Source organism: Mauremys reevesii, linkage group 17 (assembly GCF_016161935.1).
Source record: "Mauremys reevesii isolate NIE-2019 linkage group 17, ASM1616193v1, whole genome shotgun sequence".
Classification (NCBI taxonomy): Eukaryota; Metazoa; Chordata; order Testudines; family Geoemydidae; genus Mauremys; species Mauremys reevesii.
This window is the reverse complement of record NC_052639.1, coordinates 8,923,709-8,941,605: the sequence shown is the minus strand read 5'-3', so window position 1 is coordinate 8,941,605 and position 17,897 is coordinate 8,923,709. Positions and strand designations below refer to the sequence as shown.

At 51.3% G+C, this 17,897-nt stretch overlaps 2 non-coding genes across 2 annotated transcripts; one reads left to right on the top strand and one right to left on the bottom strand.

Moving 5' to 3' along the window:
• Positions 1 to 5,162: 5,162 nt before the first annotated feature.
• LOC120385243 lies at positions 5,163 to 5,379 on the top strand. The gene has a single exon (XR_005589367.1). It is a non-coding gene; the product is annotated as a small nucleolar RNA U3 (small nucleolar RNA).
• A 10,532-nt stretch (positions 5,380 to 15,911) lies between these two features.
• On the bottom strand, positions 15,912 to 15,984 carry TRNAV-AAC. The gene has a single exon. It is a non-coding gene; the product is annotated as a tRNA-Val (tRNA).
• Between the last annotated feature and the right edge of the window lie 1,913 nt (positions 15,985 to 17,897).

Genomic DNA, 17,897 nt, shown 5'->3' with positions numbered 1-17,897 from the left:
GCAGGAAAAACAGAAGAATTCCCTCCAGGCTGTCCTTATTTTGTTCTATAGTCAGATAGTGAATTACTCCCCTCACTGGTCATTTATGAAATTCATGAAGTGGTGTGCCTCAGTTTCCCCTCTTGTACAACAGACCAAGTTTGCAATAGTTTCTCTGCTGTACCAAGCATTAAGTTTATCCTCAGGTAACAGCTGAGAGACAGCTTTAGATTTAGCTTTAGCACTGTACATACACACACACACTCCTTAGGGTTAACTGTCCCCCTTATTTTCAGACTTGACTTGTTTTTTCATCTCCCTTTCCTGGAGGGCCACAATCTGAGTCTTCCAGTAGCTTGTTTGCTGACCAGATGTATTTATTATTTGCAGCTCCTTTTTGCTGCCACTGATGGGCAGTTCTCTCCTTCCCCCATCAGCTAGGTCATTTGCATTCACACCCGCTGGCTTGGCTTTGGATCCAAAGCCATCAGCAGCTCAGAGACTGTCTTAAAGGGACACAATCAACTTCCACCCGAGTTCTGATTACTTTCCACTTTCATCTTCTGCTTCAAAACACACAGATCTGAAAAAGAAACCTCAACCTATTGTGGCTCCCTTTGGAGCCCTAATGGGGTTTGAGCTAAGTACCATGTTTTGTTTGCATTTCTTTTACCCTTTCTCCAATATACACTGCACACGTCCTGGGAAAAAGCACATTCCTTCCATAGTTTAACCTTCATGACATTATATTACAAACCATAAGTCTCAGTTTAGGTTTTTAAAACCTTACACAATTACACAACACATTTTGTTTTGTCTAACAGCCCTTGCACTGCAATAATTTTTTTTTACACAACTGTACCCCGATTACACGTCCATCTTGTACAACCAGAGCCAGCCAGGGGCAGGCAAGTTAAGTGCCAATAGAAACCCCTGACATTCCTTTAGTGATTTTGCTTACATTACCCAGGAGTCAAATCATTTTGATGAGATTATCTCCCCGCCTGCTGCCTGCAGCCGTCCCCTATAGACCATTTCTGTGGACAAAGGGCCCATTTCCCCTCAGAATGGCTGTAAAGGCTTCTCAGGACAAAACATAGTGATGGTAGCAGCCACTTTACCTGACCCTCTTGTATAATTTAATTACTAAGCTTCCATCCAACGTGAGTGCACAGAGCTGCACATACAGTTACATTTATATAACTGGGTTTTATTATTAAACCAAAAACTGCCCTTCTTGTAACACCACAACTGTTGCCTTTTGCTATTTCCACAACTCACAAATGTTTCCTTTCCTCCAAACTCTGTATTATTAATTTTTGCAAAACCCTGGGCGGCTGCACTGCAGTGCTGGGGTGACTCTGCAGGGGGAGAAGCTGCGGTGGAGCAATGTAGAGCAGGTGCAGGAAGGAGCCGGGGTCACTGTTCACATTGTGAACTGCACAATTTTCCAAATTTGGGAATGTCCGAGAACAATTCTAAGGGGAAGGTGAATGCAGAGCAGTGACACTGGAGGTGCCCAGACCTCCAACGGGGGTGGTGTGGAAATTAATAATGGGAAGATCATTTGCGAAATTAGTCGTCACTGACAAGATTTGTCTCTGTTCTCATTTCACATTGTGGTGTTATTTAGCAGAATCAAGACATAGTTTTACTGTATTAATTAAACACGTAATTTTATTTAACCAAGCCAAAAACTTAGTGTCACTTATTTTTTCTCTGTGCTAGAAAGAACTAAATGAATGTTGTGACTTCCTGGAAAGTGCAGCGAGATTAAATGTGGGGAATTCAGTCTCTGTGTTTGTAAGCTGATGTTTTCCTCTCACAGGTCAGTGCCTGCATTGAAATACCAAGAGGGATCTAAGGGCTGGTGTACGCTGGGCACAGGGGTATTTGTAGAAGGGGTGAGGCCTCAGGTGGAAGGGGCGGGGCAGGGCGTTAGTCTCCCCCAGCTGGCGGTTCTCGCCCTGCCCATGGTGTTGCAATGACAGAGGCTGCCCAGGCTGCACTTGTAGCGAGGTTCGCCCACTACGTGGCCGCGCAGAGGCTGCAGGAGACGGGCAGGTGGCAGCAGGGGAAGTGGCGACACAGGAGCTCTCAGCAGCAGGGTGAAGGACAATGCCGTGGAGCAGCAGCGACGCAGAGTGAACAGGGCAAACCGAGAGCCAGTTGAAGGAGTGGCAGCAGCAGAAGCTGAGAGTTTGCTTGATGCCTTCGCCCGCTGCTGTTTTCTGCTGGTCACTGGGTGACAGTTCCTGCCTGTGGCAGCTGGGGGCTGCGGGGTCCCCTCGCTGCCTGTGGCGGCCAGGATCCGGGGGGGTCCCCTCGCTGCCCATGGCACCCAGGGTCCATGGGGTCCCTTCGCTGCCCATGGCGGCCGGGAGCTGGGGGGTCCCCTCGCTGCCCGTGGCACCCGTGGTCCATGGGGTCCCCTTGCTGCCCATGGCACCCGGGGTCCATGGGGTCCCCTCGCTGCCCGTGGCGGCCGGGAGCTGGGGGGTCCCCTCACTGCCCGTGGTGGCCGGGGGCCATGGGGTCCCCTCACTGCCCGTGGCAGCCAGGGTCCATGGGGTCCCCTCGCTGCCAGTGGCGGCCGGGGGCCATGGGGTCCCCTCGCCGCCCATGGCGGCTGGGAGCTGTGGGGTCCCCTCGCTGCCTGTGGTGCCCTGGGTCCATGGGGTCCCCTCGCTGCCTGTGGCGGCCGGGGGCTGTGGGGTCCCCTCACTGCCTATGGTGCCCGGGGTCCATGGGGTCCCCTCGCTTCCCGTGGTGGCTGGGGGCCATGGGGTCCCCTCGCTGCCCATGGTGGCCATGGTCCGTGGGGTCCCGATGGCAACTGGGGGCTCTGGCATCCACCTGCAGTGGCTGGGAGCTATGGGGCCATCTGCAATGGCATTTGGCTGAGGCTTCTCCTCATCCCCCATGGTGACTGCGCACTCCAGGCTCTGCCTGCAGTGTCTGAGAGCTGGGGGCTCCCTCGCTTGCCTGTGTCAGCTGGGAGCTCCAAGGTCTTCGGTGCTGCAGAGTCTATTAGCAATGATGTGGGGCTGCAGGGTCCTCACGCCATCAATGCCTGCTGGGAAATCCTGGGTCCGCTCACAGCGGCTGGGAGCTCTGGGGTCTACTTGTAGGAGCTGGGAGCTGCAGGGTCCATACGCAGTGGTGTGGGGCTGTGGGGGCTCCCCCGCCACCCATGGCTGCAGAGGTAGTATATATATTGTGTGAATGGTGCTCACATAACACAGAGAAAGTTGCCTATGCAGCTCACAATAGTAAATAGGGTCAGACCAGAAGTTCTCTTCTTTCCAAGTGGGAATTGTGCAGGGAGGAACAACAGACCTAGTGCAGCTGTGTTGCCACTGCCTACTAGCACTGAAATGGTTCACAATGCCTTGGGTCAAGTGACACCAGTTCTAAAAGTAAGGGTGATTTAGTGCTGTGGTTTTCAAACAGGGATATCCAATGGTCTTCTGGGGGGTACAGCAACTCATCTAGATATTTGCCTAGTTTTACAACAGACTACATAGACCAAAGCAGATTGTGAAGAACTTCAAAAAGATCTCACAAAACTAAGTGATTGGGCAACAAAATGGCAAATGAAAATTAATGTGGATAAATGTAAAGTAATGCACATTGGAAAAAATAACCCCAACTATACATACAACATGATGGGGGCTAATTTAGCTACAACGAGTCAGGAAAAAGATCTTGGAGTCATTGTGGATAGTTCTCTGAAGATGTCCACGCAGTGTGCAGAGGCGGTAAAAAAAGCAAACAGGATGTTAGGAATCATTAAAAAGGGGATAGAGAATAAGACTGAGAATATATTATTGCCCTTATATAAATCCATGGTACGCCCACACCTCGAATACTGTGTACAGATGTGGTCTCCTCACCTCAAAAAAGATATTCTAGCACTAGAAAAGGTTCAGAAAAGAGCAACTAAAATGATTAGGGGTTTAAAGAGGGTCCCATATGAGGAAAGATTAAAGAGGCTAGGACTCTTCAGTTTGGAAAAGAGAAGACTAAGGGGGGACATGATAGAGGTATAAAAAATCATGAGTGATGTTGAGAAAGTGGATAAGGAAAAGTTATTTACTTATTCCCATAATACAAGAACTAGGGGTCACCAAATGAAATTAATAGGCAGCAGGTTTAAAACAAATAAAAGGAAGTTCTTCTTCACGCAGCGCACAGTCAACTTGTGGAACTCCTTACCTGAGGAGGTTGTGAAGGCTAGGACTATAACAATGTTTAAAAGGGGACTGGATAAATTCATGGTGGCTAAGTCCATAAATGGCTATTAGCCAGGATGGGTAAGAATGGTGTCCCTAGCCTCTGTTCGTCAGAGGATGGAGATGGATGGCAGGAGAGAGATCACTTGATCATTGCCTGTTAGATTCACTCCCTCAGGGGCACCTGGCATTGGCCACTGTCGGTAGACAGATACTGGGCTAGATGGACCTTTGGTCTGACCCGGTACGGCCTTTCTTATGTTCTTATGTTCTTATAGAAAGCACTAGCAAATTTGTAACAAATTAAAATTCATATGTTGATCTGTTTATACTGTTCTCTATACTATACACTGAAATGTAAGTACAATACTTATATTCAAGGGATTTATTTTTATAAATATTGCATCTGATTTTGTAAGCAAGTAGTTTTTAAGTGAGGTAAAAAATGGGGGTATGCAAGAGAAATCAGACTCCTGAAAGGGGTACAGGTGTCTCTAAAGGTTGAGACCCACTGATTTAGTGCAGGTACCACCGGTAACATAGAACCCTGCAAAAACTTCTAGTGCAGATGAATTTGAGAGCAAGCCAGAGAGAAACAGCTGCGGAGCATGCTAGATAAGGCTGACCCGTCCCGATTGTCTGTACCTGACAAGCTGTCATGTGCTACAGAGGAGCCTGTGAGAGGTATGGCAAAGCAAGAGGGTTTGATTAGTTGCTAGGAGCTCCACATGCTAATCAGGAGGTGTGTTTCTGTAAATAGCGACATAAACATCTTCTAATGGCCAGTGTGCTAAAGCTGTCTCAATTGTGCTTTAATGAAATGGGGACCTGGTTTTAGATTTTTGTTCTTTAATTCGCTGGGGGTGAAACCCATTGTATGAAAACATTCACCGTGGGAATAAAGCTTGTGCATATTAGCCTGGATGTGTAGCCGAGGACAGTTTTGTTAAGACTGTACTTTCAGGGATCATTTCTATAGTTTGTAACTAGAGAAGTGTGGTTGAAAGTGTATGATCTCGCTAACCACGAGGATGAGTTAAAGTGTTCTTTTCTGAGCATGAAATCAGTGGATAGTATTGCTTTAATGTATCTGCTGTCTGCTAATGATGAGTGTTCTTGTTTTCCTTTTGGGAAGCTGAGAGGAAAAGAGCACAGACTGAGTGGTTAGTCCTTATAAAACAAGTTTAAAAATAAATGTTTTGGCTTTTTTTTGTATTATCTGAACTTGTTTAAAGCTTTTCTTCAGTTCTCTTTAAAAAAAGTACAGGTAGTGTGAAAATGGTGTTTTAGAAGTTTCTAGTTCAGTACTTACTGAAAGAGTTTAAAGATTTCTTTATGCTGCTCTCTCTTTTTTTTCTTGTAATCTATTTCAGTATTTAGGTAGGGTTCTGTGTCTGCACGTTCTTTTCCTTTTCCATTTGCCTCTCCACTTCTCTCTTCTTCCTGTCCCATTTTTTGGGAAGCCCCTATTTTTACTTCTCCTGCTCTGGCAGGGGGTACGCAGTTTGCTCTTGGCCCCAAGCCCATCAGACAATCCACACAGGATCTGAGAGTAGCTGTCTCTTGGCCGTATAGTGGGTAGAGGGTTCTAAAGCTGTCTCAGGGTATGTCTACACTATGGGATTATTCTGATTTTACAGAAACCGGTTTTTGGAAACATATTATATAAAGTCAAGTGCACGCGGCCACACTAAGCACATTAATTCGGTGGTGTGCATCCATGTACTGAGGTTAGCATCGATTTCTGGAGCATTGCACTGTGGGTAGCTATCCCATAGTTCCCACAGTCTCCCCCACCCATTGGAATTCTGGGTTGAGATACTAGTGCATGATGGGGCAAAAACAGCATCGCGGGTGATTCTAAGTAAATGTCATCAGTCAATCCTCCCTCTGTGAAATCAACGGCAGACAATCATTTTGCGCCCTTTTCCCTGGATTGCCTGAGCAGACACCATAGCACGGCAATCATGGAACCCGTTCAGCCTTTTGTCACCGTCACTTTATGTCTACTGGATGGTGCTGACAGACGCGGTACTGTAACACTACACAGCAGCATTCCCTTGCTTTTTGCAAGTTAACAAAGATGGTTATCAGCCATACTGTACCATCTGCTGCTTTGCAAGTTTACAATGATAGTTACCAGTTATACTGTACTGTCTGCTGCTGTCCTGGATGCTCCTGGCCGGCCTAGGTGAGGTTGGCCAAGGGTATATGGACAAAAATGGGAATGACTCCCCAGGTCATTCTCTTCTTTAAGTTTTGTCTGAAGGGAGAGTCAGTCCTGCCTAGACTATCAGGCAAGCCTCCTAAAGAACCAGAGAGACAAACGGTCGTTCCAGCTCAGAGCCCCAGACATCCTGCAGAAATGATGGGCTGCATGCCATTCTAGGGGGTGCCCCTGCAACAACCCCATCCATTGCTTCCCTTCTCCCCCACCCCTCCTGGGCTACCGTGGCAGTTATCCCCCCATTTGTGTGATGAAGTAATAAAGAATGCAGGAATTTGAAACAACACTGACTTTATTGCCTCTGCAAGTAGAGTTCAAAGTGGGGAGGGGAGAGAAGCCTCCAGCTGCTATGATATTCCAGGCAGGACTGAATCTCCATTAGACAAAGCTTAAAGAAGAGAATGACCTGGGAGTCATTCACATTTTTGCCCAAGTGCCCCTGGGCGACCTCACCAAGGCCAGCCAGGAGCACTCATGGGACGACGATGACGCATACCAGTCCTACTGTACCGTCTGCCATCTGGAAGGGAAGAGAAGGGAAGGGGATGCTGCTGTGTAGCGCTGCAGCACAACATGTGCCAGCAGCATCCAGTAGACATACGGTGACATTGAAAAAAGGCGAGAAATGATTTTTTTCCCTTTGCTTTCACGGGGGAGGGGGGGCAACGACATATACCCTACGCTATACCTGAGTCTCCTCCCTGTCAATAACCCCCTGCTCAGCCAATCAGGGTAGAGACTGAGGACGGGAGGCTGAGGGTTCTCGCCCAAAGGATGGCCCAGGCCACCGGTGGGGATCACTGCCCGAGCACTATTTCAGCCCCACATTTTTGGGTGGACCTCCCACAGTGGGAGCTGCAGAGCACTCCCCCGCAGCGCGCGCGCGCGCACACACACACACACACACACACACACACACACACACACTCCTGCTGTTGGGAGGGGAACAGGTGAAAGGACAAAAGAAGCAAGAGAAGAAGAGAAAGGAGGGAGAGATGGATTGAGGAAAAGGTGAAACAAAATGGACAAACCCTAATGTCCCCAGTGATTCTAAGGGACAAAATCCAGGTGTGGAATAAAATTCTGCTTCCTTGCCTAGAATTCAACTGTTTTCCATGCCTAGATTTCAACTGTCACCAGATGGATCAGACTGAACAGGTTTCAGACCTCGAGGAGGCTCTTACCTTCTAAACAGGGACGTCTGTTTTCTAGTAAAATCACTAAAAGGGAAGGAGAAAACTCGAAAGAGGTTCCTCCTGGCGCTCATGTACATGAACCCGAATACTCTCTCAGTCCTCAAAGAGAGACCTGGAGAAGGAGACTTGCTGCAGCAAAGCCACAGGGGTCTCTGAGGTTTCCCTGGCCCCTCGCCCCTGTCCTGCCTGGCTGATGTCAGCATCTCTCTGTGAGGTCACCACCTCCCCACCACCTTTGACCAATAGCCCGAGGTCCTGCAAAAGGCCTTTGTGATGTCACTGCCACACCCCTCCCTTGCTGTGCTAATGTCCTGCCCCAGGCCAGGCACTTTGGAGGTTTGAGCTACTCCCTCAAGAACAAATGGATATAAATTGGCAGTCGGGAAGTTTAGGCTTGAAATTAGACGAAGGTTTCTAACCATCAGGGGAGAGAAATTCTGGAACAGCCTACCGAGGGAAACAGGGGGGCGAAGGACCTCTCTGGCTTTAAGATTAAGCTTGATAAGTTTATGGAGGGAATGGTTTGATAGGAGAACGTGATTTAGTCAATAGGTCAATAACGTGCAACCACTGGTAATTAGTACCGAGGGTCAATGTTGGGATATTGAAAGTCTTTTTCCTGAGTGTCTGGCTGGAGAGTCTTGCCCGCATGCTCGGGGTTCAGCTGATCGCCATATTTGGGGTCGGGAAGGAATTTTCCTCCAGGGTAGATTGGCAGACACCCTGGAGGTTTTTCGCCTTCCTCCGCAGCATGGGGCAGGGGTCGCTTGCTGGAGGATTATCTGCTACTTGAAGTCTTTAAATCAGGATTTGGGGACTTCAACAGCTGAGTCAAGGGAGAGAATTATTTCAGGAGTGGGTGGGTCAGCTTTTGTGGCCTGCATCTTGCGGGAGGTCAGACTAGATGATCATAATGGTCCCTTCTGATCTTAAGTTCTATGATTCTATGATTCCCTGTGGATCACCCCATTCAAGGAGCGCTCGTCTAGGCAGCAAGCCGGTAGTTTTGGATCATCTGCAAATTTTGTCAGCTCACTGTTTAGCAGGTTGTTTATGAATATGTTGACTAGTACTGGTCCCAATACAGACACCACTAGTTACCTGTTTCCATCCTGAAAACTGATCGTTTATTCCTACCCTTTGTTTCTTGTCTTTTAACCAGTTATTGATCCATGTGAGGACCTTCTGGAGGTGAAAGTAAGCCAGTATGTTCCGGTATGGGGTACCGGCAAGAGCCGGTACGTTATGCCAGACCGGCCCGGCTTCCCCAGGCTGATGATTTAAAGGGCCCAGGGCTCCCTGCAGCGGCCGGAGCCCTGGGCCCTTTAAATCACCTCCCAAACCCCCCTGCCAGAGCCCCAGGCAGCAAATCACTGCTGTGGATGCTGCTCTGCGAACACAGAGCAGGGGCGGCAGAAGCTTCCTTACAGTGGGGGGGCACCATTGTCTGAACTGTGGCACCCCCATGACACCCCTTCCCTAAGGACCCCCACTCACACCACCTCTCCCCCCGAGGCCACACCCACAGATGCCTCTTCCCCAAGACTGCACCCTCCCCCCGACATCATTTGTCCTAACAGCCAGTAAAGAGTGGTGGGGCCATGGCCCTCTAAACCCCCTGTTCCAGCCCCCCTGACACAGAGCTAAGCAGGCAGCAGTGTGTGCGACAGAGAGTGCTGTGCTGAGCTGAGCCAGTGAGAGAAGGGGGGCTGATGTCGGGGCTGTCCCCCTCCCTCTGCCTCAGGACTGGTTGCTTCCAGCAGCTGTCTGAGCTTAGAGACAGTGTGCGACACACTCACTCTTCCGCAACGCACACACTGTCTCTCCCCCCCACTCACACATGCTCTCTACCCCACCACGCACATTGCAGTTGAAAAGCAGCTGGCAATCTAGTAAGATGCCCATGGAACAATGGGATAGAAACCTGCATCATGTGATGCTGTACCAGCCCGTGAGGCATTGCAAACCCTTCCCAAAGCACCTTGCAGCCAGCTGCACAGTGGGATAGCTACCCACAGTGCACTGCTCTCTGTGGCAATCCAAGAGATGCTAGCATGGATGTGCTCTGGTGACACAGGGGCATAGGGTGGACATGCAACAGCTGTTCAATTAAAACACCTTAACTAAAGCCATGTTACTCTTTTATGTAGACATAGCTTAAGAGTGAGACAAGACCCAGCTCCATTGAAACTAAAGAACCACAACATCCTTTGTAGTTGCAGGATTTGCACCTGTGCAGGGAAACACCGATGGATTTCTAGTCTATTGCCTTAACCACTTGGCCACAATTACTTGCTGGATATGTGGTTCTCACTGCACTCTAGTTCTGTTCTCACTGAGTGATCAATTCCAGTTGTTTCCTCAGACCAGCTTCCACAACACACCCACTGCTGTGCCCTTGTGTAAGGGTGTCCATGGCTGAACTGCAAGAATTCCTGCTCCTTTCCCTTCTGGCTGGAGCATGAGGAGAGTGCGTTTGTGGTTAATGATGTTGCTGTAGCTTGTTGTCCATTTCCTGTCCTGATCATTCAGACAGTTCCTTTCCCGTCATATCCCCAGTACATCAGTGATTGCGATAGCAGGGGGCAGGTTTTCTCTGGGGTTGGTGGCTCCTTTCTTTCCTCACCCTGGAGTAAACTCAGCTTTTTATTCCAAAGAAAGAGGTGGACAGGGTGGGTCTCAGGGAAGGGGCAGTGAGGTGTGGGCAGGGCAGGTCTCAGGGGAGGGGCAGAGACGTGTGGGCGATGGGCAGGGTGGGTCTCAGGGGAGGGCAGAGACGTGTGGGCGATGGGCAGGGTGGGTCTCAGGGGAGGGCAGAGAGGGGTGGGCGATGGGCAGGGCAGGTCTCAGGGGAGGGGGCAGAGAGGTGGGGGCAGCAGGCAGACCTTGGGGTAGGGGGTGAAGAGACGCGAGGAGGCCTTGGGGGAGGAGAGGAGCGAGCGAAAGGTGGACCAGCAGGCCTCAGCCAAAGAGCAGGGGTGGGAAGTGGCCAAATGGGAGTGAGGGCGGAGCACAGGTGGGGCCTCGGAGGGAGCAGAATGAGGGGGGGGGGGACAGCACCACGGTCTGGGCAGGGGCCACCCACAGGATTCAGGAGGCCTGGGGCAAAACAATTTCAGGGGCCCCTTCCATAAAAAAAAGTTGCAATACTATAGAATCCTGTATTCTCCTGGGGGCCCTGCAGGGCCTGGGGCAAATTGACCCCCCTGCCCTCCCTCTGGGCGGCCCTGCCCTCAGCCTCTCCTTGTCAGTCCCCTGCCCTCTCATCATTTTTGTTGCCCTCCCCTAGACTCTCTCCAATTTGTTTCTGTAGTGGGGGGCGGGGGGTGAAAACTGGACGCAATGCTCCAGATGTGGCCTCACCAGTGCTGACTAGAGGGGAATAATCACTTCCCTCGATCTGCTGGCAACGCTCCCACTAATCCAGCCCAATATGACCAGTTACCCATATTGAATGCAGACACAGCAATATCTGATACATTGGTTCCTGTCCATTCAGGAGGTTATTTCCCACCTATTCATAAATAATGAAGCTGCTCTAAGCGGAGGGGAGAGAGCTGTCCTGTCCGTGCAGTTAACCCATCTCCCCGAGAGGTGGTAGCTATGTCAGTGGGGGGAAGCTATGCTGGTGGGTGTGCAAGCTGTGGTGTCTACATGTGTATATAAAGTTTAATCAAACCCCATTTTTTAAACCCCTGTGGTCTGGGAATAGAAAAGGAGCTCTCTGAGGCAGAGCCCGTCCTTCAAAATCCTTAAGATCATGGAGTTCCATATGCAAATGTCATGGGGTATAGCTCAGTGGTAGAGTGTTTGACTGCAGTTCAAATGGTGCTGGGTTCAAATCCAAGTGCTCCCTTACAAGCCTGTTTCTTTAATAAAAATAATTTAATTTCCAGTCTGCTCAGGAGCTCCACTAAATAGGGATCCCTGAAATGAATGGACACACTCAATGTTTTCCTGTGCAAATGCATAAAAACCTAGCAAACATGTCCCCCCGCTGAAATCAGTTCCAATCCTCTAAGGGCTTGGCTACGCTTGAGAGTTGCAGCGCTGGTGGAGGCTTTCCAGCGCTGCAACTTAGTAACTGTCCACACCTGCAAGGCACATCCAGTTCTGCAACCCCCTGGCTGCAGCACTGGCTGTACACTAGGGGCTTGGCTACACTTACAAATTTGCAGCGCTGCAGCAGGGTGTGAAACACACCTCTCCAGCGCTGCAAATTGCGGCGCTGCAAAGCGCCAGTGTGGTCAAAGCCCCAGCGCTGGGAGCGCGGCTCCCAGCGCTGTCCGTTATTCCCCACAGGGAGGTGGAGTACGGACAGCGCTGGGAGAGTTTTCTCCCAGCGCTGGCGCTTTGACTACACTTAGCGCTTCAAAGCGCTGCTGCGGCAGTGCTGCCGCGGCAGCGCTTTGAAGTGCAAGTGTAGCCAAAGCCTTGGGGTGTAGCGAGTGCAGCACTGGTGATGCAGCGCTGCTCGTCAGGTGTGGCCACACACCAGCGCTGTTATTGGCCTCCAGGGTATTAGGAGATATCCCAGAATTCCTGTTCAGCCACTCTGCTCATCAGTTTGCACTCTACTGCCCTGGCCTCAGGTGACCCGCCCTTTAAATGCCCCGGGAATTTTAAAAATCCCTTCCTGTTTGCTCAGCCAGGTGTGGAGTGCAATCAGTGAATCTTTCCAGGTGACCATGCCTCCACACGGCAAACGAGCCCCAGCATGGGGCAATGGCGAGTTGCTGGACCTCATTAGTGTTTGGGGGGAGGAAGCTGTGCAGTCCCAGCTGCGCTCCAGCCGTAGGAATTACGATACCTTTGGGCAGGTATCAAAGGCCATCCTGGAAAGGGGCCATGACTGGGATGCGCTGCAGTGCAGGGTTAAAGTAAAGGAGCTGCAGAGTGCCTATTACAAAGCCCGCGAGGGAAACCGCTGCTCCGGTGCTGCCCCCACGACCTGCCGTTTTTACAGGGAGATGGATGCGATATTTGGGGTGACCCCACTGCCAATCCGACAACCACGATGGACACTTCTGAGCGGGATGGGGACAGGAGGGGGGAGGAAACCGAGAGTGAGGGTTTCTCCTTTCACTTCTGCTGGGGAGTGCCGGGGTTCCAGGGGCGTTTCTAGCAGAGCATTCGGAACTGAACTGGGGGAACCAGCTTCTCATTACAGGACGCTCACGTTCAGACCACATCTTTATTTACAGTTTTTTATAATACGATATCATCCTTCAATCCTAGTGTCACCATCGATAGCATGGCATGTTCAGCCTGGTGGGATACCCAGGGGAAAACTAACCAGCTCTTCAAATCCAAGAGAGTGGAGATAAATCACCTCTCAGAGTCAATGTGGGGTAATCAATAGGCAGACAGTGGGCCAAATCGCTCTTGAATGGACCCCAAAATATTTTTATTATTGTTATTTTTTATTATTATTTACACTGCAGTCTGGACCTTGACTAGACCCTGAGCAAAAATTTTGGCTCTTTACAAAAAATAACGGATTACCCCTAAGAACGGGGTTGTGTTACATTCCTTATGTCCTCACTCCATTTTGTGGCCATTTCCTTTCCCTCCTTTCGGTGAAAGGCTTTGGGATTGTGTGTAGAAGCTTTATTTCCTCGGGAGAGACCCCGGAGTGGGGGCTGCCTGCATGTACCAAGCACCCACTAGATTAGAAGGTGACAGACCAACACCCGTAAGACGAGGCAGCCGTCCCTGTCAAAAAAATCATCTCCCTTCTTCACTTGAGTGACAGCCTGAATGGTTCCTTCTCCGGGCAGAGCCCCAAGGATTGGCATCATCCGCAACAAAGCCATGTGTCCGTAGCAGGAACCAACCCAAAATGTGCTTTCAAAGGAGCTGTCTCCTTCCTTCTGGGGTAAAATCTGCCATTATGGTCATTGATTTTAATTTCCCTTCTCTGAGGGCAGAGACAGGGTTGGAGCTACCTCAGGCTGGGATGTAGAGCCCATGTCCCCATCTGTCAGTCACTCTGGGAACCTGCCTTTGCTCCCAGCTGACAGGCTGCCTCCAGCTTCTCCGGTCAGCTCCTTAGTGTGGGGTGGGGTGGGTGAGTCACTTGACAAGCATAAGTGGCACATAAGAGAGCTACTCTCACCAGCTGCATTGGTGGTATAGTGGTGAGCATAGCTGCTTTCCAAGCAATTGACCTGGATTTCATTCCCAGCCAATACAGGGATCTGATGTTTTCCCCCCTGGGAATTGGTTTAATTTCACTCACAATGTATCACTTTAGCAATGGAATGAGAGAATCAATGTCCCAAATCCCAGCAGGTCATTAAACACCCAGTGGAGGAAGAAAGGGGCAGGACTATACAGTGAGCTGTTGTGGAGTCATCCTGGTATTAAAATGTTTTACTGATTTTTAATTTTTTTCCCTTTACTTCCCTTTTAGACTCAGAGCCTTTAAGGTCAGAAGGGACCAGTGTGATCATCTAGTCCGACCTGCTGCACCTTGCAGGCCAAAACACCCCACCCACCCTCTCCTGTAATAGACCCGGGGAGGGGATCCTGGCTGCGGGCAGAGGCTGCATCAAGCTTCTGCCCCCACAGAAGAGAGCAGGGGGCGGAGAAGAGCAGGCTGGGCACCCTCTGGACCGTGGGCCCAGCGCCATGGCACCACTTGCGCCATGGTAAATCCAGTACTGGTGGGAGGGGAGGCAGCTCTGTGCACTGCCCCTAATCCAGGCAGCACATGGAGGCCCTCTGCTCCCCTCCCCCCATGGGTGTGCAGAGATGTGCCAGCAGCACTGAGGTGACTCCCTGTCCACTCTGCCTCCATCCGTCCATGCCGCTCCCAGAAATGGCCGGCATGTCCCAGCATCCCCAGGGGTGGGGGAGAGGTGTCTCCATGCACTGCCCCTGCCCCATGTACCAACTCCGCGGCTCCCATTGGCCAGGAACTGCAGCCAATGGGAGCTCTGGGGGCAGCGCCTGCAGGCAGCGGCACACAGAGACCCCCTGGCATGGCCCACCTAGGAGCTGCTGCCAGAGGGTTGTGTGTACCAGTCACTTTGGGAGCTGCAGTGCCCGGGGTAAGCGCCACCCCTCCTGCACCTCAACCCCCTCCCCCAGCACAGAGCCTGCACCCCGCACCCAAATTTCCTCCCAGAGCTTTGCTTGTCTTCCTTTCACCCAGAACCGCCCTTCTTCTCCTGGGCTGCAAGTAGCCATCCCTGGGAAGCCAAGAGGCAGGCACAGGATTCTACCTCCCAGCAGCCAACCGCACCTCCCCAGGCTTTGCAGAACAACTGGTGGTGCTCTACTAACCCCACTTAGCCGCACTGAGGCGCTGAGCTTCTGCCCTGCCTTCCTCAGCTCAACTTTCCTCTTTTGCCCCATTCTTGCCTCACTCCCTCCTTTGGCAAGTCACACAGAGGAGGCAGCAGGAAGAGCCGGCCGCCATAGGCCAACCTCCAAGGGCAGAGGAGACCAAACCACAAGGCTTCAAAAGGTGACTGGCCCAGATCCTCTAGCTTTCCCCTGCTGATGCCAAGGCTTTTTCTCAGCTCATTTGACCACCCTCTATCCTGCAGAGGTTGAGTTTATCGCAGGTGTTACCCAAAATTGGGCCAGCTAGTCAGCGTAGGGAGAACTAATGACACACCAGAGTTTGGCAGAAAGCAGCACATTTATTATACTGACAGCTAAGCTCAAAAGAAGAAGCTGGGGTCACACTGCACTCGCATACTCACGCTCCCAGGACAGGCACAGCACTGGAGATGTCAGGATTCTGCAAGGTAAGTGTCCCACAGCGCAGCTATGGACGGTACGATGAAGGTAAGTCTTCCTGAGTCACAATGAAATACAACGCGGAGAACCACTGGCCAGGCGGTCCGGGCAAAGGGCATTCACTGGAGGTACAAGCTTGTGAGTGCTCTCCAGAGCACAGGGCCCCTTCCCCTTTTAAGGGCCTGCACCTCATGGCCTGCGACTAGAGATGACTTGGCTGCATCTGGTTGGTCACACTCCACCTTGGGCAGTGTCCATGCTCTGGGTGTGTGAGTGCTGCCTAATTAGCCTCCCAGACACCTTGTCTACCTGGGAGCTCTTCTGCTCTTCAACCAGCCCATTCATCCCACCAGCATTCCAGGAGGGCGCGGGAGGGGAAAACCACTTCACAGGCATTCAGAGAGGGAGAGGAGACAAAAGTGGGAGCGGGGGAAGTATAACAGACCTTTTGAGCATAGAAATCACTGCTGCTCCTACAACCGCATGGACAGGCCAGTAGGAGCTGGGAAAAACAAGCCAGCATATTTCTGCCTGGTTTCGAACCAGGGACCTTTTGCGTGTTAGGCAAACGTGATAACCACTACACTACAGAAACTCTGTCATAGGTAACTGCCTCTCCCTTCATAAGAACATAAGAATGGCCATACTGGGTCAGACCAAAGGTCCATCCAACCCCATATCCTATCTGCCAACAGTAGCCAATACCAGGTGCCCCAGAGGGACTGAACCTAACAGATAATGCTCAAGTGATCTCTCTCCTGCCGTCCATCTCCACCCTCTGACAAACAGAGGTTAGGGACACCATTCCTTACCCAGCCTGCCTAATAGCCATTCATGGACTTAACCGCCATTAATTTATCTGCAAAAAGAAAGAGGAGTACTTGTGGCACCTTAGAAACTAACAAATTTATTTGAGCATAAGCTTTCGTGGGCTAAAATCCACTTTATCGAATGCATGCAGTGGAAAATACAGTAGGAAGATATATAGATATACACAGAGAACATGAAAAAATGGGTGTTGCCATACACACTATAACGAGAGTGAGCAGTTAAGGTGAGTTATTATCAGCAGGAGAAAAAAACCTTTTGCAGGCATAATCGGGATGGCCCATTTCCAACAGTTGACAGGAAGGTGTGAGTAACAGTAGGGGGACAAATAAACATGGGGAAATAGCTTTAATTGTGTAATGACCCATCCACTCCCAGTCTTTATTCAAGCCTAATTTAATGGTGTCCAGTTTGCAAAATAATTCCAATTCAGCAGTCTCTCTTCCCCAGGAGTGGAGCGGCCCCTCCATCCCCACTGGCGGGGAAGGAGCTCCCGGCCGGCCAGGAGGTGGAGGTGCCCAGCCTTCTGGAAGAGGAAACCTGCTCCCAGCGCAGGCGCCGAGGTGGGACAGGCACCGGCCAGGCCAAAATGGAGCTGGGCCAGGATGCGGCTGGGCAGGCAGGACCCAGCCCAGGAGCAGAACCAGGCAGAGTGGCTCCGGGGCTTGTGTGGGCAGCAGCGGCCCCAGGAGCCCAGCCCCGATTTCCAGCAGGAGGCATCGCCCTGCCCAGTCAGTGGGGACCTTCCAGCCTTCCCAGGGCAGGAGGTGGAGGATCCCTCTCCCAGCCCCAGCAGCTCGGCCCGCTCCCCATGGGACAGCAACAGCGCCTGGGACTCAGACAGCAGCGAGGCTGACGGACGCTTCTGCTTTGTTCCGGGTGAGGAGCCAGGCTGGGCTCAGGGAGGGGTGAGGAGGGGGCTGTGAACACCCCAGGCCCAGGCCCTCGAGCAGTGCTATGGGGGCGTGTCCCCAGCTCAGGTGTCTGGCCTGAGCCACTGAACCCCAGTGACACTAGATGCTGCCACTGTAATCCTTGGTGCTCCATTGGGTTGGGGGGTGGGAGGCACCTCCCAGGGAGTCCAGGGCAGTGGTGGGGGGGTCTCTTTGCTGTGGACTCCTGAAGGAGTTGGGGGCTGACACCACTGAGGCTACTGGGAATCAAATACATTTGAGATACAAGTACATAGCCCATATTCATAACTTCAAATACAAAAATGGTGCACACATACAGCCAGCATCATTATAACCAGCAAATCATAACCTTGTCCTAGACACCTCACACGCCAACCTTTGCACAATATTTGCTGCACATAGATAACAGTGGTGGCAACAATGATCTCTACGGTCCCAGTTCATATTAATAACGTCACAGCAGGCTATAGAGACGTGGGAGGGAGGCGTCTTCCAGCCGGTGTGTCTCCTCCGTTTCTCCCTTGCCGCTTGGGCCGAGGTGGGAAGGGAGCGAAACGTGCCCGGCTGAAGGTTTTGCGCTCGGCCTTGAAGATTAAGCCCGACCCCCCGGCATGGCTAGGTCGGGGTTGTCCTGGGCTCTGGGGGGGGAGGGCTCAGCTGGGAGAAGGGGCAGACGAGGGGATTTTGTCTCTGATATATAAGGGCTTTGTCAGCAGGAAGCTGTAGGTCACATGCTGGGGGTGACAGTGGGGTTTGAGCTGGGGCA